At 38.6% G+C, this 27,160-nt stretch overlaps 1 pseudogene; it reads left to right on the top strand.

Annotated features, from left to right (window-relative positions):
* LOC127631665 (transmembrane protease serine 5-like) overlaps positions 1–21,807 on the top strand; it is a 40,024-nt pseudogene extending 18,217 nt beyond the window's left edge.
* The last annotated feature ends 5,353 nt before the right edge of the window (positions 21,808–27,160 follow it).

Below are 27,160 nucleotides of genomic sequence, written 5' to 3'. Positions count from 1 at the left end.
ATAGCAGGGAGAGACCTCAAAAGCAGCCAAACACGCCAGAGAGATGAGAGGGGACATGAGAGTGCAGCGACCAGAGTGCCTTATTGTGTGTTTTATTGTTTTATTTTAAAGCTGAAGATATGAAGTGTGTTAACTGAGTTTTTGTTATATTGAACTGACTGAAATAAGAAAAGGACTAAGAAGGCTGCACTAAAATGTACTGAAGGCAGAACATGTGCCACTGCTCCCCCGTCTCCTCCTTCCATACCCAAAACTTTAACTTGTGTTACACCTATTTAATCAAAGATATAGGGATTCATTGATTTCATCCCAAACTTCCTTTAAACTCAGATTGTTAACTGACTGACATATTTTTATGGGGTTTCCCCATGTACTTGAGAGGAACAGACCTAAACTCCTCCCTTTCTTTTAAAGGGGTCATGACATGAGGAATCATATATATATACTCCTTGATCTTTTGACACATAAGAGGTCATTTTACAAAAAAAAACATACTTGTCTTAATGTTTTAATTTTCCTACTTTGTGATGTCACGTGGTTGAATGTGTAGCATTGGAGTCAGGTCCTGCCTTGTGGGGGAAACTAACACAACACTACCCTGGAAGACTGAGAAATTAAAAGATCTTTGTCCCCGCCCCAGTACATTTAGTCTCTGTACACACAGATGTATGTATTCTTCTACCTTACTGTACTCATCACTAAAGGAACTGGCAAGGTGGGCTTCAGGAGAATATGTGTTACACAGTGGCTTCCTGAAGTGTGTAGTGTGTACTGTGTGGGGCACTGCAGGTGTGTGGCCTTGCATACCCATGGTTGGGAGGGTTCCTTTTGAAATGTATTCCACTACAGATTACTGAATGCATGCTGTAAAATGTAATTTGTAACGTATTCCGTTAGATTACTCAAGGTCAGTAACATTTCTAAATACTTTGGATTACTTCTTCAGCACTGGTAGATTTTTTCACTTGTCTATAAAACCTCTGCCAGTACAGTGAGACAAAATACACATGTTAAAAATACATTCTCTGAAAAACCTAAATATCATATACAGTGTTGTTTCTAAAACAAGATCAATCTAATTGATCTTGTTTTAAGGATTTTTAGATATTTTTACAGGAAAACAATAAAAAAAAAGAATATGATTTTTGAAAAAATCAATTATGATCTAACATGAATTTTCTTGATAAAAAAATATGATCGTGCCTGATAACATGTGCATGTAAAATGGCTAGAAATAGCATTTTAGCTTAGCTATTTTATTTCTATTTCTTCTGCTATAAACTTTCTTCAAACGTACTTCTCTGTCTGCTTGTCAGGACCAATTTGTTTGATGGCCAGTTTGTCTGAATTTGCAATTGAAGCGATAGCTCTCACCATATTCGCAGTCTGTAACACTGCTAGCGCAAATTAATACTAAAGTTACCTTTGGTTTGGCACCACGTTTCTAGGCAGATTCATTATTTGACCACAAATTTTCTTTGGAAAAATTAGGGATGGCAGTTCGGGATGGCACAAGATTCTCTGCCCCACATGCACATATAGCCCCTATCTATATTAAACACAGTGTCATTTTGGTTTTGGCAACATTTCAACTTTAAAATAGAATAAAAACGCATTCTATGGCGTTAAATGCATATGTCAGAATTTTTTACACATTCACTGGTTAACAAATTACATTTTTAGCAGTTTATAGTATGGATGTATGTTTTCAAGTGGATGAATATTTAGGTGGGGCTCTGCCCTAACTGCACATATAGAGGAGCTGAGCCTGCTGCATTTCCAAGTTCACATTTTGGAGGTGCACACATATTTTGATTGGAGGTGATTTTAATATTATTCTTAATAGTCAAACTGATCACCGGCCGCCAGGTATGGACACCTTGTTAACTATATTTACAACAATTATTGGACAGATATGGACTTGTAGATATTTGGAGATTCATATTTCCTCATGACCCAGAATTCAATTGGTCCAACAAGAATCTTGGTAGGTTTTCACATAGCGACTTCTGGATAGTGTCAAAAGATTTAAATAGATGATATTTCAGTTTCCATCCTCCCCACTCCACTAAAAGATCACAAAGACTTACTAATTCAAATGAACCTTTTGCACCTGCGAGTGAAATAACTAGAACCTCATACTGAATGCTAAATGGCTCCTATCTAAAGCACGAATCTATACAATCAGAAATTCACCATCTACTTGCATACTTTTTAAGGAAAGCCAATGTAGAACAATCTTTTTGTAATTATTGGAGCTGTTTGACTATGAATCTGCTATTTTTGATATTTTGGTAGCAGCATTGAAGAAGAAGAAGAAGAAGAAGAAGAAGAAGAAGAAGAAGAGAATAGAAGAAGAGAATATTTAGCACATTTTTCTTCCATTGCACAGAAGGAAGCCCATAATATTACAGATGAGGATCAACTGCATTTAAAGGATTTACAGAACAAATAAGATAAGGTCTATAGGAGGTCTATATAACTATAACATTGAAAAATTACCTGTAAAGCTCTTTGCATTTCATGATGCCTGGTCTGTTTTTCACCAACATAACTTTTCTTCACACTCTTTTTTATATTGAACAGCCAGAACATACACTAATAAAACAAGTCCTTATTTTCCAGAAGTGGTATGACAAAAATATCATATTAGTGAGTGAACTTTTTAATTAAATTGGTTTCTTGCTTAAATATGAAGAGTTTTTACAGAATGTAAATGTTCCTGTTACATCCAAAGAATCCTTGATTGTTCTTGATTCTGTTCCCTTGTTTTTCAAAGAGATGTAGTCTCTACACCATGTGTAATTTTCTGTTGGAGCAGGTTTGCAAATTATGTGAACTGGAAAAAAGTGTGGATGTTGGCACATAACTACCTAATTGTGAATAAAGTTAGAGTAGTGTCTTACTAGTCCACATATTGTACCCACCCAATAGTTTACTAAAGAAATGTAAATGTTTACACACACACACACACACACACACACACACACACACACACACACACACACACACACACACACACACACACACACACACACACACACACACACACACACACCTACTCCTCCAGTACCTTCAATTCACCACCAGAGGTCAATGTCTGCCATCTACTGAAATTGATTCTAGTAGGCAGATGACCGTTAACAGTCGAGTGGCAGAAATGACCACAATTGGCAAGTTTTGCTAGATTTATGTCCTGGATACAGTTGTTGTCCAATGGCAAAAAGTTTTATGATATGTTTCAAGCAAGTTATGACAAAAATAGAGATTTGTATTTATTAAGAAATTGGGGCTAATATTGCTCATCGAGCCGAGTGCAGCGATCCCCCGATAAAGACACTTCACCCACAAGCGTACACTCTCACGTACACAAGCACATAGTCGAAGCAGTTGTGAATACAGGCTGGCCCCCTAAACTCGACCCTCAGCTCCTGAGAACACAGAAGAAAATATTTACAAAATAAATAATAATACAATAATAAATACTGTCAGATAAACATATAATAAACCAACATAACAAAAAGACAAAAACTCTGGCCACCATTAAGAGGACACAGAGTTAACAAAACTCAAACAAGGGTTTTTACACACATAAATCAAAAATGTTAGTGTGTATGGCAGGGGAGAGCTGATGATGAATCGCCCTGCTAAGATCAACTTCACACAAACAATAAAAAATAAAATGGTTTCGAAAACAATATAACACTATTTCCAAAATCAGCCCTTTTGGAGCCAGAGTCAGAGTTTTAAATGTAAAAATGTCTAAAACAAAATGTAAAACAAAACAAAAATAAACAGAACAAAAGCAAAGCAAAGCAAAGTAAAAACAAAACAAAGCGAAATAAAATAGTAAAACAAAACAGCAGCATCGGAGCTCAGCCTTGCATCTTCAGTGCAGACAGATGCATTCTGGTGAGCAGTTTATTTCACCTATAAAAGGACTAACAATTACAAAAAGCTAAAAACATTAAACCCACATAAGTTTTAATTGCAATCATAAATAACTAACATTTTCGCGTACTGAAAGGTTATAATTACGGATGCATTTTGCGAACATTTTATAAATAAACAGTATGTTCTTGTTCACTGCTGTATAACGTTTATAAACGTGTATAAAATTTCTGAACTTATATAATAATTGTTAACAGTATTATTAAATTGCTGTATTGTTGCATTAGCATATGCAAAAATATTTATCATGTTTTTTTCTCTCACAGAAACCATTCTTACACCATACATACGCACATCTTTCTTTCGCAATAACGTTTTGGACTGTACTCTGAAGTAGCTGCCATTTTTTCTAACTGATGAATTAGGCCAGTTGGTGTACAACCAGTCAATTAACACACAAAACTTCCCACAGATATCTTGCTCAATAGCTCATGTAGCAAGCAAAAAGGGGGATGTATATCTGACATCTGTGAGCTAAGATATCTAGGCCTTGTGGAACTTGTGACATGGAGTGTGTCATGAGGTACCATAGACAATAATCTGTGGTCTGTTGAGAGGCAACAGGTCCACCTCCGCTTCCCAGAATAACTCCCAACTACTATGAACTGACTGAGGATGAGTCTCCATTATCCCACCCTGGGACACATCCTATCGGTATATGCAATCGATATGTGCACCTCTCCAGGTGCCAAATGCGGGGCATCCGTTGCATTTGCAGGTTGCATTCATTCAGAATTTTTGTGAACTTCTTTGTGCCTCGAGCAACTGCAGTAAGTTTTGCAAACTTTGTTTGGTCTGAGCCATCAAAAACAGACTTTTGTTCTCAGACTGGTCGATGTGTGTACGACTCAGCTTCATAGGTGCCACACCATCAGGAATACTTAGCCCACCAATAAGGAACTTTTCTGGTGGGTCGAGGTCAAGAAAGAACCACCTTCCTCTTGGATACAGGCCTTTGTTTCCTCACTGGCGGCTCTGTCTCCACCCTGTGCTAAGGCTGAAATCAGAGAAATTATCCAAATGTGGTGCTCAGCTGACAGCACGCTACCACAGATCTCCTGATGGCCTGGGCAGTGATCTTGGCAGCACGGTGCACCAGATCTGTGGCTCATGACTAGGTCTAGACCATTCTCAGGTCCTTCAGCAAATCCACCTGGTAGGCATGCAACAATGCCATAGTGTGCAGAGCAGCACCTGTCTCAGCCACTGAAGTGTAGGCCTTACCCAACACCATGGATGTGAGCCTACATGGCTTGGACGATGCATCAGCTTAGATTTCCAAGCCAGTGTGGAAGAGCAGGGGCATAATTGGGCCGCTACTTCCTCTTCGACTGGGGGATGTGAAGGCCGATGCACCTGAGATATAAGTACTCTGTGAGTATGGCGAGCATCAAGTAATTACAAGCTGGTCATGCAGCTTGGGAAAGAACAGTCCTGGGCAGCCCATGCCTATACAGGTATTCTCCCGTATTGGGAGAAGATGCTCTATTTGGAGCAGTGGAAGTGCGTAAGGCTTGTGCAGGCAACAAATCCTCCTCAAAATCTATATACTCTGTATACTTCACTCGTGCCTCTCCTTCGTGTGGTCCCCTGGGAGGCACAGAAGGAACAAAGTGGGAGGGAGAGGGATTGGCGTCCTCTTTCTCAACGAAAGCAAACTGTGAGTGCAGTGTCTGGAGTTTCATGCATTCATGAACACAATCAGACCTGCTTCAGCATGAGTTCAGCCCAAGCATAAAAGATAGTGCTCATGGCCACAGGACATGGGAATGTTTCACTCACAAGGTGGAAAACACCTGCAAAACATTGGCCATCTTTAAAGAGACATGTTTTGACAAATTACTCTTTTATTTTTCTTTAATTTGCTTATTAATGAGTGTAATGTAAACACTTCAAACAAAGAAGTGCTTTCGAAGAAGTCCTTCTTTTTGCATCGGCTTAAGGGTTCCAGAGCACATGACATGTCTACTCTGCCCTGAGAGAGGTGCAGCACTGCGCTCTGGATTATATGCCCAAGATGATGTCAGTCTAGGCAGTGTCACCAGCCAATCAAATTGGTGTGATGATGTAAGGTTTCAAGGTCTCCATCGCCAAGAGGAGCTCCCATAGTGCCAGTTATTGATGCAGAGTCAAAGTTACCTTCTTGAAAGGGAACCATATTTTGCAACCACAATCTATGATCAACTGGTAGTGGAGGTGACATTCATGGGGGGGGGGGGCTCTCCTTGTCAAAAAGCACACAAACAACTGTTCTGACTTACTTCACTGGTTAGTACAGTCAACCCCTAACTGGGAGAATCATATGCAAATTTTCGTGACTTTAAGCATTGCCGGGGCTACCCCAGCCCTGAAACACTTGTACTGAACTAATTGGGCAGTAATCTGGATCTTCACTTTGCACTGAACACCAGGAGGTGATAAAATTAAACGTATATGGCCCTTCTCGTTGATGGAGCTCTAGCATTTAGAATGATATCAACCTCAGTGGTTGATAAACCATCATACAAAAGAGTGCCCACGTTGAGGGGACAATAACCAACAGGAGCCAAACTTGATTCTCCCGAACCCTCTGCAGAAGTTTGTGCAGTAGGTTGATAAGTGGAAACATAAAGACAGCAGCGAGAGAGGTTCATGTCCGCTCTGCCAACAAATGAACAAATCTGGAGGAGTTTCGGCAGAGTCCACAGTCAGAGGATGTAATGTCCCTGTCTGGACAGGAGATCTGCACCCAAATTCCAATGGCTTGGAACATTTATGGTTCGTAGAGACAGTACATTGTCCTGCACCCCCAGAAGAATGCGACGTGCCAGCCTTAACATGTATGGCACTAGAACGCACAACTCTCTGACGGTTGATGTAGGCCTGTCTTGTGACCAGATGAGGACATGACTGTCCTGAATCTCAGGAAGGAAAAATCTCAGTGCTAACAGCACGGAGGAGCTGTCTATCATTATCATTTTGCAGTGATACACCTGTCCCAACGGAAAGCCTGGCATCAGAAAGAGGGTCTGTTTCCATGGTAACAGACCTTAGCAACACCCACGTGTCACTCTGAAGGGACGAAGACCATACTTCAGTGGTTGAATTCCCTTTATGTAAGTCATCCAGAACTGAAAAGGTCTTGTTTGAACATGCCCAGGGGAATGACAGCGGACACAGCTACCATAAGCCCCATCAGCTTGTGAAATGCTCTCGCAGGGAGAGCACATCCCATTCTGAACATCGCTAGACATTGGTGCAATGTCTGAATGGGATCAGGACTCATTGGCGATGAGAGCGTGCCTGTTTCCAGCTCCCATTCAGACATTGCACCAATGTCTAGCAATGTTCAGAATGGGATGTGCTCTCCCTGCTCTCCACACCTTGGCAATAGGACACTCTTGTCCAGGATGACTCGCAGCCCCATATTGTTTGAATGGCTGAGAATGATATCTTGATGCTGGGCAGCCAAACTCTCTCAGTGAGCCAACGGCAGCCAATCATCTAGATAATTCCAAAATGTGGGTATCTTGAGGCCTCAAATGCATCAAGACTGTATCCATACATTTCGTGAATGTGTGTGCTGCAAAAGCAATTCTGAACGGAACGACACAAAACTGGTACGCTTTGCCCCCAAAAGCGAATCTGATGAAACGCCTGATAAAAATAAGCATACTTTAAATCTATTATCATAAACCAGTCCCCCTGCCACACTTGTGACATTATTTGCTTTTGAGTGAGCATTCTGAATTGGCATTTCACTAGAGTGAAATTTAGGGGCTGTTTACACGACAAAGTTTTCAACTAAAAATGGAAAACTTTTATGCGTTTTGGCTGTTCTTTTACACAACAATGGCGTTTTGGGGCTTGAAAACAGGTTTCAAAGGGCACGTTTTTGAAAACAATGCCATTATCATCTCTGTGTAAACATAGAAAAACATGAATTTGTGAAAACGAAGACGTCATGCACACGAGTATTACGTGTTCAGTCTATGCACGTGATTAATTCAAAACAACACGTGAGACATTCAAAATTACAATTGCGGACTACAGGACTGTGTTTGTGCTGCTCAAGATTTTGAGTTTATTGACGCTTCTCCAGCAAAGAAATCTTGGTGTGTCTCTAGAGTCAGACCTTAGTTTCAGTAGTCATGTCAAAGCAATATCTAAATCAGCATACTATCATCTGAAAAATATTGCAAGAATTAGATGCTTTGTTTCCAGTCAAGACCTAGAGAAACTTGTGCATGCTTTCATCACCAGCAGGGAGGATTATTGTAATGGACTCCTCACTGGCCTTCCCAAAAAGACCATAAGACAGTTGCAGCTCATACAGAACGCTGCTGCCAGGATTCTGAGCAGAACCAGAAAATATGAACATATCACACCAGTCCTCAGGTCTTTACACTGGCTCCCAGTTACATTTAGGATTGATTTTAAAATATTATTACTGGTATATAAATCACTCAATGGGCTAGGACCTCAATATATTGCAGATATGCTCACTGAATATAAACCCAACAGATCACTCAGATCATTAGGATCACATCAGCTAGAAATACCAATGGGTTAACTCTAAGCAAGGAGAGTCTGCTTTTAGCTATTATGCCAGCCGCAGCTGGAACCAGCTTCCAGAAGAGATCAGATGTGCTCCTACAGTAGTCACATTCAAATCCAGACTCAAAACACATCTGTTTAGCTGTGCATTTACTGAATGAGCACTGTGCCACTGTGTGTCCGACTGTTTGTACTGTATTTTATTTTATTTTATTCTAAACTGTTTCAATTATTCTTATTTTTTTATTCTTATTTTAATCTCTTCTATGTAAAGCACTTTGAATTACCATTGTGTTTGAAATGTGCTATATAAAAAAACTTGCCTTGCCTTGCCTAGTAATAAAGCAACCTCATCGTCCGTCCAGAAAGCTTGATGCTTTTGCCATCTTCATTGTTTGTATTCACCGCTCTGTGGAAGAATGCTTATGTGCGCAGGTGCGTAGTGTTTCTTTACAAAGTGGCATCGCCAACTACTGGTCTGGCATGCATAATACAGGGTTTTTAGTTGTTTTCGCGGATCCTTGTGAACGGGGATCATTTTGACAACATTGTCGTCTGCACGCGAAACTTTTCAAAAATGCAAAGGAAAAACTTTTCAGTTTTTAATACATTGTTGTCGTGTAAAGGTACACTTAGACACCTCAAATCCAGACCATTTTATTCGGAAGTCGGAGCTCCAGGTTGCTACGATCCTGTTATGCGTGAATTACTGCGTAATATTTTGTTTATAAATTGGTACCGCTACAATTGACAAGGTCGCTGCTGCTAACAACAACAATGGTCGCTGCTGCTACAAGAACAATGGTTGATGTTGCTACAAAAACAATGTGTTACTTTACAAACTGAGCAGAAATGTGAGCAGGAAATTGTAATGGAAAAACACATAAAATATTTTATTTTTAAAGTTTAGAACAGCTGTTAGGACCTGCAAATTAAAATACGCGGAAACATTAACATACCTTCTCCGCTTTCTGTCATCTTCTTCGAGGTCTCTTAGGTGAAGGGCATACTTATTTTGTAGCTCTCTGTACTCCAAAAGCAGCAATTACTTTCCTGGAGGCATCCACATTTTTTTCCGATTTGTCATGTTGTGTGTAAATGGTACGCATCCAACTCGGATTTCTAGTTTTTTTAATGGATATGACATCGATCCAAGTCCCAAGCTCTGACTTCCGAGACAAATGGAACACAGCATTAGTGCAACAGCAGAGGGAAGACTCTTGTGCCTCTGTAAAGCCTGACATATGAAATAATTGTCAGATAATTCTAATGTTTTGACAAACTGTTTTTAGCACCATTAGACAAAATATTTGTAAAAAATTGGCACTTTTTTTTATATTTATGTATCATATTTGATACATTAGGCCCAGCAATTCATTTTTGTTTACATTTGATATTTAAGTTTTTCTTAGCCAATACATGCTACAGTGGTAATTCTTGGGGAGAGTTAGCAAAGAGAGATTGACATTGACTACTTTTATAAATATGTATTGAAATGTATCATAGTTCAGTTCAGCACATCAAATACAATATGTATGGGTTTTTGTTTTCCAATAACATTTTTATCATATGTTTTTTATGCACCAAACACTATATTGACATTTAAAAAAGGAAAATTGTAAAAATTTAAATATCTTATAAAAGTACATAGTACAAAGTACAAAAGTACAAAGTACAGATTTTCCAAACTCTGTGATTTTAAATAATTTAATTTTTTTTATATATATAGTGGGCATGAATAGAATGTAATGGTGATTGAGAGATATACTTCAAAAGCCTATTGTATCATATTTGATACAGTAATTTCAACATGCCTTTTCAATAAAATAATATATAAACTTTTAACCAAGCATAAGTTGCTTATATTCATCAAATATAAATTTTAAAATATCAGTAACAATATAAACATTCCTGTCACTTTTACTTTATTAAAATAAGATGTAATTTAGCCCAACATGAGAGTAGTTTTTTACAGAAGTCCGCCACCATTTTAAATAGATCGATATAAACAGAGTATGCTCAAAGCATACTTTAATCACTCCGCTCCAGCTCCACTCCGGGTTGTCCATTTCTCGCTCCCCATTCGCTTCGCGCTCCTGGATTAGAGAAACCCCACTCCGTGTTCGCTCCATGGCAAAATTAGCGCCTAACTGCCTCTCCACTGTAAAGTTATTTCAGTATGCTTTTTAATATCACAACCTTCCATGCGGAATGTGTGATAATCATGTTATCGTTACGTTATTGTTATAGTTGTGATGTGGACTCCACTGTTCTCTTACAGTTAGAACGATTTTGAAAACTTTATGGTTATAGATATTGTTATAGTTATCGGGCCTGAGTTTTATCTGGCCATGACATTGTCTGATTTATTCAGGATTATAAAAAAATCTCACGGAGTTGGAGCAAAGTGAGGACATAACTTTGATAAACAGTTTTTTATGGAAACTCTTATTTAAAGTTTATTATATGTATTGTCTGATATCTTACAGATTCCCACTTTTCATTTGTTATTTATTTTTATGAATTTGGCATTTTAACATTTTGACCACTTGCTGAGGACAGGTTAAGTTACATGTGCTTCCAAGTATAGAGCATGCATTTCAAATAAATTCTGAAATAATGAAATTTTTGCTTTAGATTTAACTTTTCCAGTATATTTCACACAGTTCAGTTGTCTGTAATGTGATTATTTCTTTTTGGTCTGAATTCAATAAGGTTGTAGGTTCATCATAGTTTACTAAAACATTTTAAACATTTGCAATTATAGACCTCATATACAGAGACAGCAATCTGTACTCTGTACCTGACGAACACTGACATACAGTAGCACACATGCTCTCTTTATCTGCTGTTTTGAAATCCTGAATCCTGATATGAGACTTTTCAACATATTGTAATTTTCTCAGAAGCTGTAAACTGTCAGGTAATAAACTTTCCAGCAGTGGACACTGTGCTGGCACGGGTAAGGGAGGTGCTAAGCAGCCTTTATCCTATCAGTGACAGGGGAATATCTTTGGAGATGTTTGGCCCTACAGAGGGTTGGTTCACACAGTGAGGATAGGCCCCATGACCCCCTGGTACAACAACGGGTTCATTCTTTGCTCCGCTGCTGACCTCATTGTCTCTTTGTGAAATGAAAATCAAGAGTTGCATTCTGCTCAATTGGTCTCGTGTTAGACAGCTGGTCGTGTGGAGCATCTCTGCTGTGATGGAGGTGAGTAGATGAAAGTGACCTAGCAGCTACAGCCAAGAAATCTTAAACCCCATCTGAGTGAGGAAAGTATGGCCAAATTTAAAGGCATAAAATATACTCTTATTTTTGGCAAGATGTTCTTTATTTAGTAAGATTTAGAAAACCTTTGTGTTATGTTTTCAGTAATTTTAAGAATGTGTAGTCCATGTGGTTACAGTAGGTTGTGAACACTATGAAAACGTAGAGACTTCCTAAAAGACAACAACACTAATCAGTATCACCAGATTAAGCAGTTATGCAGACAACACACTACAGTCATTTGTGTTAGTAAACAACTCATGCGAACCTGTTTGTGCTTTATGATGACTGCACCTTTTACCAAGAAGTGGGTATGCCTATCAAGATTATGTAGCATTATTTACAGGATTATTTTGGGCCATCAATTACACTATTTTAAAGTGAGTAAGGTGCATTTAAATAAGTGATGCTATTTTACCATATACTATATCAATAAACATGTTTTAACATGGATATACACTCTGTATAGATCTTGAATTCTGTATATGTCTAACCTATTTACAGAACAAATATAAAATTAAATTCTCATAGTACTTTTCAGAGTATTAGCATTGCTTTGATATGGTATTGGTTTGTTTTCTTGTTCATTTGCATGTGAGAATATCCTGAATTAGACCTCTAATCTTGAGTTTTTCTGTATTTTCATAATGTTACATAGTATGTTTCTCCTACACACAGAAGTAGTGTGTAATATGTAGTATGAGTACAAGTAAGCTCTTGGTTCATTAACTCTACATTACATCAGAGGTGTAAACCAGATTTCTTTTATAATGGCTGACTGTGATGTGGTTGATCATGACAGTAATTATATTACAGAGTCTCAGTAGAGATGCTGTGGAGGTGATTGAGAATCCTGTGGTAGTCAGACACTCTCTCCATGCAGAGCAGCTACGGGTTGACAGGGTTGAAGCAGGTCAAAATAATCCAAACTGGATCAGAGAGCTACAGTTTCTCTACCCAGGCAAGTCTAAACAAACATTAATTTGAGCAGAAATGCATTCTTAAAAGCACCAGAAATGTGAGGGATTCAATATGCAAAAATAACAAATGTAATAATGTACTCACAGTTTTCATTATTATGCTGGTTAAGCATTACAAAAAATACAAATGTCTCATTTTCTCACCCTCATGCCATTCCAGATGTGCATGAATTTCTTTCTTCAGTAGGACACAAGCAGAGATGTTTAGAAGAAAATCTCAGGTCTAATGGTCCTCACAATGCAAGTGAATGGTGACCAGAACTCAGAAGGTCCAAAAAGGACATAACGGTAGCATAAAAGTAATCCATACGACTCCAGTGGTTAAATCCATGTCTTCAGAAATTATATGATAGGTGTGGGTTAGAAACAGATCAATATTTAAGTTATTTTTTACTATAAATCTCCAACTTTGACCAGCCCCAATCAGTAGGTGTCTGAATGTGAAAGTGAAAGTGGAGATTTATAGTAATAAAAAAAAAGACAAATATATATATATATATATTGATCTGTTTCTCACCCACACCTGTCATTTCGCTTCTGATGACATAGATTAAACCACTGGATTATTTTATGCTGCCTTTTATGTCCTTTTTCTGGCCACCATTAATTTGCATTGTTTGGACCTACATAGCTGACATACTCTTCTAAAAATCTTTATTTGTGTTCTGCAGAAGAAAGAAATCATCTATATGGGATGGCATGAGGGTGAGTAAATGATGAGAGAATTTTCATTTTTGTGTGAACTATCCCTTTACGCCACACTATAAATATGTATGACCAACAAAATATCTAACCAAGTGTCAATCATTTTAAAGAAAGATAGTGCTAACACACTTTTCAAGCATAAAAATAAATTTGTTAGGTTTTAAATGAATAAAACTATAGATATTCTGTCCAACATTAACATACTTTCTAGTGGAACTACACATGTAATTGCAAGGACACCTGCGTGAACTTTAGGGAAACTGACTTCATACATCTACTTAAAAATGACTTTGAGACTAGATGGTTAAAAATAATGGTAAAAATAGTTAAGAAAAGTGACGTAAGTTCTGATCAGATTTCTATTATCATTTGTTTGTTGTTAGCAATTTGCTATTTTTATCTTACTGATGAAATGTATAAAAATGTTTGTGTGGTTTAAGTGTACAAATACTTTAAGGCCACTGTATATTGTTCATAATTGTAAATGAGATGCCCACATGCTTAACTCGTGTGCATTAATACATGTTAGTTTTTCATTTAGTGTCTGGAAAAGTGTCGACCCACAAACTGTTGAGAGTGTTAGCAGCTCTGTGTGTACTCTGTGTGCTGGGAGGTGTTGTCGTTGGAGTTTGGTTCATAGGTAATCCGTTTATTATTTTAAAGCTTTGGTCAAATTTTGTGCACTTATAATCAACAACATGTTGAGTCATAAAATGAACTTTGTTTGATATATTTTTCCAGTAAAACTTCTCTTAAGACCTAACTCAGCTCAGAATCCTGCAAGCCTAGGAGACACCAAAGACACATCCTTTTGCAATGTAACTGAGGACATCTCTGTGACAGACCCCAGGAAAGGTATTTGCCTTGTGCCTTCTTTTGAGAGTGGTGCCCTTTAATTCATACTCAATAGAGACCTAGCATTTTAAACAGCACAGCGAACATTCATCCTAACACATTGTCGGCACCACAAACAAAGTGACATAAATAACGGCCAATCTAACATGCCTACCAGAGAGTTGCACCATGGCTATGCACACAAAAGATATGTTCTCTATCATACAGTATACAATGGGGTCCTAAAGTCTGACACTACATTGAGAATCTGTGATTAAAAACTGTATTTAAATCTGAATATAAACTAATTTAAAATGTTTAAAACAAGGCAACTGTTATGGATGTGGGAAGCAGGAGAAGGCAGACAGGTGGTTTGGATCCAAAAGCGGTTTATTTTATAAATAACAAATAAGTAAACACAAAGAAAAGTCCACAATGGGAAAAACTTAACTTTAACACAAAAGAACACACAGCTGGAAGAACAAACACGACGAGCAGGAAACAAGGGCAAAGGCACAACAGGAAACCATACAACGAACGACAAAGGAAAAGGAAAACAACAGAGTTTAAATACACAGACACAATGAAGACTAAACGAGACACAGGTGAGAACAATGATGGCAGTGATGAGATCAGGGAATTGTGGGAAGTGTAGTTTTTAGACAGACAAGTGAAACGGGGCAGACAACAAGGAAAACGTGACATGGAATGTGAACAGTGACGAGTGAAACAGAAAACACGGGACAGACAACAAGGGATCATAACAGCAACATTATGGTGTAAAATGAAAAATAAATATTTTAAATTTTGCACTATTTCTATGGCCATAATAAATAATGTTATAATGTTGTACACCCATGTCTGATACCATGTTGACAATCTGGGATTCAAAATCTGCAAATAAACATGGCCCCGCTGTATTTTACTTTGGGGACAGCAACAACACATCAACAAAGACTGCAACATATCCTGTACATAAATTAAATTACAAATCCAAATACCATAAACCATATCTAAAGATCCTGTCCACTGTGCTATGTTGATGAGGAGGGATTTTGATTGAATGGGGCTCAGTGTTTTACAGGATCAGTGCTCAGAACTCTATTCTGGAGATCCAGCTGGAGAAGCTACAGACATGGCTGCCCGTGTGTTACGAGAGGTGGAACTCTTCATTGGGAACACTTGTATGTCGACAGCTGGGCTATCTGAGGTGAGCATGCTGACAGCCGAATCACACATACACACTTGCAGCTCTCAGCACCTTTTACTTGAGTACCAGCTGTGGCTGTTTTCTGTAAGTCACCCATTCATTGAGTGACAGCTGTGTTGAAGCAGCGTACAGACTTTTGGAGGAATTAAAGGGGAAAAATTATGTTCTGTCGTCATTTATTCAGACTCATATCACCCCAAACCTGTGTGATTTTCATTTTTCCATGGAACACAACAGAAGAGAGCTCCCATTGTCTATACAACAAAAATCGGCAGTGCTTTCAAGGTCCAAAATGGACAAAAAGCACAATGAACGTACCATAAACATACTAAATACAACTTGTGCACAAAATTCCAAGTCTTCTGAAGCCATATGATAGAGTTGTGTGAGGAGTAGACAGAATGCCAAGTGGTTTTTAGCTGGAAACATGCACTCCGCCAGAGTTTTGAAATCTCATTCGTGCTTACATTTAAAAATGCATTAAAATGAGTAGCATTGTCAATGTGTTTTGAGATGCTATTTGAATGTGCTATGGTGGAGGGAAAGATTTCTGAGTAAATAACACAAGTTTTGGTCTGTTCCTCACACAAAACTGTTGTTTAATTGTAGAACACTTCGAATATAGCATACAGGTCATGTTGACTATGTGTGGAGGTCGAAAGTTCTGCTGCTGAAATAATTATGTGCTTACCGAAATTTTGAATCACTGCCCCCCAGTGGCCAAAGCTGGAAGTGTTGTTTAGATTAAATGTCCACAGGGTAGCGCCAAAAGTGAGTTTAATTTATAGGTGTAAATTATGTAGGCTAATACAGTCACAAGAATGCACATTTTCAGGGTACATGAACATTTGGAAGCAGCATGTCGAATTCCTGTGTGATCAATGAGGGCCATGATCTCCTCTTCTTTTTTAGATTATCAAAGCACAAAGGGGTTAATCTGACAGATATTGGGCCAAACTACACAGATGGATTTGTTCAAATTACCTCAGAATACCAAAGCAACTTGGAAAGTTTATGGCGTTTCAGGTACTTTTTGGTCTAAAGGCTGAAATACAAATCATTTTAATTGTTGCCAGAACGGCAACTGACACAACTTTAGTCTGTTGTTTATTTCTACTACAGGGGAAGCTGTAGCACAGGAAAAGTTATAGCTTTAAAATGTTTTGGTGAGTAATAAAGTCTGAAAAAATGCATACTATTCACATATACCCTCTGTCTGAGGCTGGGCGTTGGGGGTTTGCTTCATTTTAGAGTGCGGGACCAGGGCAAAGTTGCCTAGGATTATTGGAGGAGTGGAAGCCACATTAGGCAGATGGCCCTGGCAAGTGAGTCTCTACTACATCAACCGCCACACCTGTGGAGGATCCATCATCACAAACCAATGGATAGTTACAGCTGCTCACTGTGTCCACAAGTAAGATGCTTTACTTAGTATAACCAATACTTACTATTCATATTTACCATTTGTGACAATTACAGCACAGTGTAGAGTACAGTGTATAATAATACCGATTTCTCAGTCAAAGCACATGAGTGAAAGTAGGGGAAAGACAGACAATAGTGTTGGAATGTGGTTCAATATACAGTGCAATGGATACAAAAAGTAAAGGCCTAAATAGATTACAGGCGCATTCGGTAATACACAATACTACTAGCACTAGAAACAGAGTTTCCCACAGTTATGCATTGGTCTCTGCTGTGAAATTAATAATAAACACATTAGGCACAATTTAATCACATTAGGAACAATTTTAGCTTCAAAAACGGACACTCAACAGAGACTGCCCTCTTGTCAGTAGATGAAACCCTGCAACTGGGGAGAGCTTACTCCAAATCATCTGTCCTCAACCTCCTTGACTTGTCTGCTGCCTTCGACACAGTGAACCACAAGATCCTCCTGCCCACACTCTCTGACCTGGGCATTGAAGGAACTGTGCTTGGATGGTTTGAGTCATATCTCACTGGCAGATCGTTCAAGGTCTCCAGGAGAGGAGAGGTGTCCAGTACACATCAGCTGACCACTGGGGTTCCTCAAGGATCAGTGCTTGGACCCCTCCTCTTCTCGATGTACACAACATCAATGGGACTGGTCATTGATGCACATGGCTTTTCCTACTACTGCTACGCAGATGATCCACAGCTTTACCTGTCATTCCAGCCTGATGACCCTACTGTCTCAGCTCCTATCTCTGCCTGCCTCTCTGACATTTCGGCCTGGATGAAGGAACAACACCTTCAGCTCAACTTTGCCAAAATAGAACTCCTCATGATCCCCAGCCAACCCATATGTTGACCAAAACCTCACTATTCATCTTGGTTCAACTACACTAACACCAATATTCTCTTTCACTTGCCCCTTCAAAAATACACTTGTCCTGCACAAGCATTAAAGTCAAGCCCTGTGAGCAATCAAAGAAATTAAGCAAAAGGGGTTACTTGTGTTGAACTTGCTCCTCAGATGCTGAAAATAGTTATGATGTCAGAGCCGCTGGTAATAATGTTAACGATTCCAGTGTATTTGTGTGTTTGTGTATGTGTGTGAGCGTGTGCAGGTGCAGCGGGGGCTGAGGCTGACTGACTGGGAGTGAAAGATGCTTTGCAGAAGCAAGGGAACAAAACATGTTAGAGATCTTTTATGTTATTATGAGAAGTGTAAAAATATTTTCAGTTACATTTACATTTATGCATTTGGCAGACGCTTTTATCCAAAGCGACTTACAGTGCACTTATTACAGGGACAATCCCCCCGGAGCAACCTGGAGTTAAGTGTCTTGCTCAAGGACACAATGGTGGTGGCTGTGGGGTTTGAACCAGAGACCTTCTGATTAACAGCCCTGTGCTTTAGCCACTACGCCACCACCTCTCCGGTTCATTATGAAACTGTGGCGGGACAAATTAGACTGTGGTGGGCCGCCAGAGTCTAGGAAATTAAAAGGAAGCACTGCTCTTACTTCAATTCACTTCTTCAGGTCTATGCTCCAACTCGCTCATTGAGGTCTATGAACGAGCGACGCCTGGCAGTCATCACAAAGAGGCTCAAAGTCTATTTCATGATCACTCACTTTCTCTGCCCCTTTGAGGTGGAATTTACTTCCAACCTCCACACAATCTGCTGTTACCTTCTCAACATTCAAGGACCAGCTGAAAACACATCTGTTCCACGAGCACTTAACCAACCCACACTAATTGTACTTACTACTGCACTAAACCTGCACTTAATGTACTTAATGTACAAAACAAAAACTTGTCTGTCTCTTTCTTCTGTGCTAGCATCTTTACTACTCCAGCCACTGTGAGAATGTAGCAGTCCTATACTGCATACGTTGTTAAACTTTGTATGAAAACTTGCTTGCTATGTGTCTCATTTGTAAGTCACTTTGGATAAAAGCGTCTGCTAAATGACTAAATGTAAATGTAAATGATCTGTTTTCTTATTGAAGCTATAGGCTACCTCAGGTGTCCAGTTGGGTGGTTTATGCTGGTATTGTAACTCGCAATTCAGCTAAACTGTCCCAATATCAAGGCTTTGCTGTGGAGAGAATCATCTACAACATGAATTACAATCACAGGACTCATGACAATGATATCGCTTTGGTGAAGTTAAGAAATCCTTTGAATTTCTCAGGTGATCAATGTTCTTTATTAATTGAATGTTGTGTATACTGTATGTGCTACTTTGTGTGCTTTCAGTTATGATTTGAAAGTCATGTCAATTGAATGCAGTTAATTGTATAAAAATTAACACTACTAATAATGACCCCTGATCCTATGCAAATCCTAAAATAAGAAATGTTCCTACCAACGAGTCAATAAAGTTTGCACTCAAGCTTCTTGCCATTTTCATGTTTATGCAAGTCACAGTCAGCAGGGGGCAGTCAATGCAGTTTCAGCTGTACAGACAACAAACTGCCAGCTGTTTAATGGATTAGTTCACCCAAAAAATGTAAAATCTCTCATCATTTACTCGCCATCCTAGGCATGTTTGAATTCAGCAGAATACATTTGAAGAAAAACAGAAAAATATCTTAGCTCTGTAGGTCCTTATAATGCAAGTGGATGGCAGTCAGACCTTCAGAGCTCCAAAATCACAGACAGTCAGCATAAAGGTCATCTATAAGACTCCAGTGGTTAAATTAATGTATTCTAAAGCAACACAATCACTTTGAACTATAAATCACATTAACTATAAATCATCGCTTATAAACAGTAGAGGTCTGCACAGGCCTTAAAATGAAACCCGAACCTGACCCGTACCCGAGACCATGTGGCCTGACCCTACTTGGCCCAAAAGATACTGTCAGATTTTAAGCCCGAACCTGACCCGCACCCGAAATTGCTTACTATCTAATTTCTTCTCCTAGCAAGTACTGTTGCAATTGGCTATATTTTATGTAAGCATATAGGCAACATTCTTAACAGTATTAAAAAAGTAAAAATACACAGTTTTAACAAAGCACAGCAGCCCCTCAGTACACTAGAGCAGAAGGGAAAAAATAATTGCCTTACCATTTATTTGCTGAAACTTCACTTGGTGCAGAACAATCTGGAATAAAATGAAATAATGCAACAGTCCCCTTTATGCAGCCTGAACTAGTTTAGAATGTTGAATCTTTGTGACAACTGTACTGAAAAAAATCTAGACCCAGCGCAAAGAATGAAACAGAGCGCAAGTTTCAACATGTGTTTTTGACTATTTGAAGTTCTTTTTAACTTGACACGGTGTTTAAAATATGCCGGTCCTGCACAAGACGCAGAAGAAAAAGTGAGACGCCGTGCAAATGTCAAAGACATTTGTCCAGAATGTGTTTAAACAATTGGAAAACAGAACATACGCACGGAATAACACATTCAGAGTGAACGGCCCCTAACTCAGAGAGCTTGTGCGCAAAACAAGTTCGGTAAGCCTGTTTATTTTTTCATTAATTACAAACATCCTAATTTAAAAACTTGCCCGTACCCGTTCCGAAACCATCGGGTTCTCTGTTCCCGTCGGGTTGCAGACTTCTAAGCAGCAGTATTCACGTTCACAGCATGAAAGGGGTGAGTTCACACGGTATTCGTGTTGGCATGCTACAGACATAATCTCACATTATTCTCTCGGTTGAGACATCCAGAAGAAGCACACAAATCCACCACTGTGAGTAAATAAACAGATCCAAATACAGATCTAAACCAAAACCAATTAAACTTCTGTAAAGCGTTCCTCCTACTCAGTTGTAAACAGCGCTGCTCTTCCGGGTGGGTTGCCCACGCATCAGTTCCGATGTGATTACATCACATGCACATACCACTATAATATAATATCTTAATAATACAATGTCTTCTTTGAGTTATATGAAAACATATATTTATTAAATTATATGTAGAATTATTTTGATTATAATATATATTGAATGATCTCTATTTGGGGGCCATTCTCAGCAATAATTGATACAAAAGAATAAATTGACTATTAGCCCTAATTACTGATTCTCCTAGGTTTCAAAACTCCTAAAATATAGAATGTTTGGTTTTATATCAACTTTACTTTCCACATTTATTCATTTATATCCAGATACCATCAGACCAGTGTGTTTCCCGCAGTATGACCATGATCTTCCAGGAGGAATGCAGTGCTGGATCTCTGGTTGGGGATATACACAGCCTGATGATGGTACTGTTATTTTATAAATGTAATGTCTCCTTCAAAAACTTGTTGATTTAGTTGTCATGAGATAAATAATTGTATTGTAAGTAAATGTAAATTCTTTAATTCTTTTTTTTTGGCAGTTCATGTACCAGAGGTTCTTAAAGAGGCACCTGTACCATTGATAAGTACAAAGAAATGTAATAGCTCTTGCATGTATAATGGAGAAATCACCTCTCGGATGCTTTGTGCAGGCTATACAGAAGGAAAGGTAGATGCGTGTCAGGTGAGCCCCAAAACTATTCAAAAGGCATATTATGTGGAGAATATCCTTACTGAAATATTTTTACTAATAAATATGTTAGAGGAAATAGTGCTCAATTTCCATTTCCTTAGGGCGACAGTGGAGGTCCTCTGGTTTGCCAGGATGAGAACGTCTGGAGGCTGGTGGGTGTTGTTAGCTGGGGAACAGGCTGTGCTGAGCCGAACCATCCAGGTGTTTACACCAAAGTGGCTGAGTTTTTAGAGTGGATTTATGAGATTTTAGAGGTAGGTGAATGAAGTTGTCTTTTAGGACTTCATTAATGATGCTTGAAAAAAACAAACACAGCTGATAACAATGTACAATTAACTTTATTTTGTGGTTCCTGTTCTAGAGCTACTAAAGACTGGTGTTTGGTAGCACAACAAAGAGAGAGAGGAAATCTCATATTGCTGGGCTATTTTTAAGCTGTGGTATTTTATTTTATTAAAATTTGTATAGCCTCAAGATTACAGGTAAATATTACATTTAGATGTTTGTATATTACATGTTTGTATTGTGTTACTTTATAAAAAAAATTATCTTTTGATTTTACCTTGTTAATTTATTATTATTATTATTTTACATTTATAGCATGTGATAATCTGTTTGTTTTTTTTTATCAAATAAACTGAATGAAAAGATACCCTGCAGATACTACATTGTCTAAGGTGTGTGTGTGTGTGTGTGTGTGTGTGGGGGGGGGTCTTTTTAAAGTTTTTTTCTCTCTCTTTCTCATTTAATTCAATATTTAATTAAGTCCACTGGAATGTAAAAGGACTTACTGTCATATTTGTAGCTGTCAGTTTTTCAGTTCTGGTCAATCTGGACATTATTTGTGACAGAATTACATACAGTCTAAGATTAGTCTACTAGATATGAATCTATATAACAATTGAATATGTATTGCTGGTTCAGATTTCTATTTGTTTGACAGTACCATTCTTTGTATCCCCTTTTCTCCCCAATTTGGAATGCCCAATTCCCACTACTTAGTAGGCCCTCGTGGTGGCGCGGTTACTTGCCTCAATCCGGGTGGCAGAGGACAAGTCTCAGTTGCCTCCGCTCCATTCAATCCACGTATCTTATCACGTGACTCATTGTGCATGACACCGCGGAGACTCCCAGCATGTGGAGGCTCATGCTACCCTCCACGATCCACGCACAGATTACCACGCACCCCATTGAGACCAAGAACCACTAATCGCAACCACAGGGAAGTTATCCAATGTGACTCTATCCTCCCTAGAAACCAGGCCAATTTGGTTGCTTAGGAGACCTGGCTGGAGTCAATCAGCATACCTGGATTCGAACTCCAGGAGTGGAAGTCAGCATTAATACTCGCTGAGCTACCCAGGCCCCCCGTGAGGGTACCATTCTTTGGAATTAAATGGATTTTCTGGGTTCAGTAATCAAAGTTAAGCTCAATCAACAGCATTTGTGGCATAAAGTTGATTACCACAAAAAAATTATTTTGACTCACTCCTCCTGTTCTTTATAAAATGAAAAATCAATGTTACAGTGAGGCACTTACAATGGAAATGAATGTGGCCAATTTTTGGAAGGTTAAACACAGAAATATAAAGCTTATCATTTTACAAAAGCACTTATTATTTTCTTCTTAATTTATTTTTTCTTTTAAAACTTGTGTATTATTTTGTGTTGTAAAGTCTATGTCATTTTTACAGTCATGTTATGGTTTTAGGGTTTGTTGACTTCATTGTCATGGTAACAAAGTTGCAAAATTGGCTACAGTAACACAGAAAAGGTTTGTAAGTGATTTAGTCACACTAAAATCATGTTTACACCACTGATCTATATATATATAACACACACACACATATATATATATATATAGAGAGAGAGAGAGAGAGAGAGAGAGAAATGTTAAAACTCTGTAAAGGTTTAGGAATCTACATCATCAATGGCAGAACTCGTGGAGATACATTAGGTCGATTCACTTACTGCTCCAGATTAGGAACCAGTTTGGTAGATTATTCAATAACAGATATTGACCCAAGCTTTATTAATGCCTTCACAGTCAGACCTCAGCTCCCGATCTCCGATCACTGCCAAACTGTGCTTTATTTGAAACCCCCGTATGAAATAACTAAAACCTCTCCACTTGAATCTGAAAAACTGTTTCCTCTGAAACCTAAACTTAAATGGAATCAATCCAACTCGGATCAATTCAAAGAAAATATGAACAGTCCTACTATATCAAAAATGCTGGATGAATTTATGTCCATTGATTTCACTTTAGATATTAATGGAATAAATTTAGCAACAAAAAACGTAAATTACATATTCAAAACACTGATAACTCTATCTAACATTAAACCGCAAAGCAAACATAAAACGCATCAACAGAGAATGAGAAAGGATGTCTGGTTCGATGATGAATGTGCCGGTCTCAGAAAAGTTGGGGCAGTGGTGGCTCAGTGGTTGAGGCTCAGGGTTACTGACCAGAAGGTTGGGGGTTCAAGCCCCAGCACCACCAAGATGCCACTGTTGGACCCTTGAGCAAGGCACTTAACTCCAGGTTACTCCAGGGGGACTGTCCCTGTAATAAGTGCACTGTAAGTCGCTTTGGATAAAAGCGTCTGCCAAATGCATAAATGTAATGTAAATGTAAAAGAACTGAGGAGACGCTCTAACAAAAAGCACAAAGATCCATCCAGCCAGACATTACGGCTCTCTTATTCAGACTGTCTGCAAAATTACAAAAGAATTTTGAGGTACAAAAGAGAAAAATATTTTAAAGCCAAAATCGATGAAATTGATGATTCAGTAGATCAAAATACTTTCTGGAACCTTTATAAAAAACTAGAAAAACCCACATTAGAGATGTCACTCCAGAATGGCACAATTTGGAAATCTTACTTTGAAAATTTGTATCGAAAAATTGCACCAGCTGACCTTAACCAACCTCAGAGTAAAATAAAGAAAACATTAGAAGACTTGGAGAAAACAATTAAAAATTATCAAAATCCATTAAATAAATATATAACAATATCTGAAATATTAGAACATATAAAAAATCTTAAATGAAAGAAAGCATGTGGACAAGATCACATTAGTAACGAAATGCTTAAACTCAGCAGTCCCAGCATGATTCAAACTTTAGCCAAATTATTTAATTTGGTGTTGTGGTCCGGAAGCGTCTCTGAGAGCTGGTCTGAGGGACTCATCACACCCATATTCAAGAAAGGTGATCGATTCGACCCCAATAGTTATCGCGGCATCAGTGTGGGCAGTGCTTTAGGAAAACTGTTCTGCAGCATCATAAACAGACGCATCGTTTCACACATTTCATCACACAACATTTTAAATAAAGCACAAATTGGCTTTTTACCAAAACACCGCACATCCAACCACATCTATTCCCTTCACACTCTCATCAACAAAAACATCAAGGACAAACAAAGAAAAATATTTGCATGTTTTGTAGACTTTAAAAAAGCATTCGACTCAATTTGGCATGATGGTCTACTATACAAAATCCTACAAATTGGCATTGGAGGAAAAACATTTGATATTATAAAATCTCTGTACAGCAACAGCAAAAGTGCTGTGAAAATCAGTAACCACAGAAGCGTGTTCTTCCAGCAGGGCCGTGGAGTGAGGCAGGGCTGCAGTCTGAGCCGGACTCTATTCAACATCTACATCAATGATCTGGCATCAGCGCTGGAGAGCTCGACTGTACCCGGTCTCACTCTACACCACACACAGGCCAGGGGGCAGGGGTCAGAGGTCAGATGTCTGCTGTACGCGGATGATCTGGTCCTGCTGTCCCGCACACCTGAGGGCCTTCAGCAGAGCCTGTCCTTGCTGGAACATTACTGTCAAGATTTGGCCCTGACAGTCAACCTGGACAAAACCAGAGTCATGGTGTTCCAGAAGAAGGCCCAATCTCAGGCACACAAACACCAGTTCCTGTATAAAGGCCAGGTCCTGCAGCACGAGCTATAGCTATCTGGGTATCGACATCAGCGCCTCGGGACGCTTCGGTCTGGCTGTCAAAACTCTGAGTGAAAAGGCACGGAGGGCTTTCTATGCTATAAAGTCACAATGCAGACACCCATTTAATTACCCATTAAAACCTGGATCAAGTTATATAATTCAATAATAAATTCAATTATTTTATATGGATGTGAAATTTGGGGACCAGTACTAAATTTTAAAAATTGGGATAAAACACCAGTAGAAAAATTACAATTGGAAATTGCCAAAAATATTTTAGGGGTCCATAGAAACACGTCCACTGCCGCCTGCAGGGCCGAGCTAGGCCTGTACCTGCTGAACATCGAGATCCAGAAGAGATGTGTTCAGTTCTGGCATCGCCTCCATCAGTCTGATCCAGAGTCAGTGCAATATAAAGCCCTCCTCGCCAATGAATCCTCAGCAGAACCTCATCCTCTGAACACACTCGCTCTTCAACTCGTCCATCAGACTATACTCCCTATTGACCACAGCTACAGCCCCAAAATTATTATTAAAGAAATCCACACAAATCTAAAAGACACTCATGATAAATCATTAAAAGCACATTTTGACCTCCAGAATAAACTCCAATGTTACTCGACCCTCAATAGAACCACTAAATTGGCCAGTTATCTATTTATTAAACATTTTAAAGAAAGACAAATCCTCTCCAAATACAGATTAAGTGACCATGACCTAGAGATAGAGAGAGGAAGACGTAGACAAACATGGACAGAGAGAGAGCAGAGGATCTGTAGACACTGTGATCTACAGCACATAGAGGATGAGGAACACTTTCTGCTCTTTTGCTCTAAATATAACAATATAAGAGAAACGTTTCTGCCCAAATTTGAAGCCTTGATCCCATCATTCTATGAACTGAGTAACACTGAAAAAATGTCCTTCTTACTCGGAGAAGATGATAATACAGCTGCACTAGCAGCTAAATATGTGCTAGCTATTCACAACGCCAGAGACAGCTAATTCTCTAGAGTGACCCAATGTATTTATTTATGCAGTGTGTGTATATTTATTTATCCATCTATTTACAATGCTACATGTGACATGATTTATACATATATGTTTTGTTTGTTTGTTTGTTTTATTAGTTATATATAATATGTTGATGCTTTGGCAACATTGTGTTACACAGTCATGCTAATAAAGCAAATTTGAAATTGAAAAAAAAAATTGAGAAAGAGAGAGAGAGAGAGAGAGAGAGAGAGAGAGATCAGTGGTTTACACGCATATCCTTTTGTCTTTGTGGCTATTCTTTTAAAACAGTGAGAATTTTAGCGTTCGAAAATGTAACTTCCATTTGTAAGTACCTCACTGCAACCCAGATTTTCCCTATTTTTAAAGAAAAGGAGGAGCGAGTCAAAATCATTTTTGTGGTAATCAGCATAATACCACAAAAGCCGTCGATTGAGCTTAACTTTTATTTAACCCAGAACATTCCTTTAACAGATGTAAATGAATAAATAATAATAAATAAAAAAAATGGTGTAAAAATGTCTCAAATAACACAAAATTGTACGGAGATTTTAATGCGACTCCCTTGCGCCCCCTGGAGGAATACCATATTAGTTCTGATAGGAAACGTCTTTGACTAATCGCCATCTATCGGAAGACGAGTGTATTACATCAACGTCTTCTATATAGTATCTGGTCGCATTTTGTTGCTGGACTAGTTTCTATGGTAACGTTTGCGTTTAGCAAGGTGCAAAGCTAGTTTATCTAGCTCTTTAAATAAGTCCTATTG

This window comes from Xyrauchen texanus, chromosome 38 (assembly GCF_025860055.1).
Source record: "Xyrauchen texanus isolate HMW12.3.18 chromosome 38, RBS_HiC_50CHRs, whole genome shotgun sequence".
Classification (NCBI taxonomy): Eukaryota; Metazoa; Chordata; class Actinopteri; order Cypriniformes; family Catostomidae; genus Xyrauchen; species Xyrauchen texanus.
This window is presented reverse-complemented; position numbering and strand designations above follow the sequence as displayed.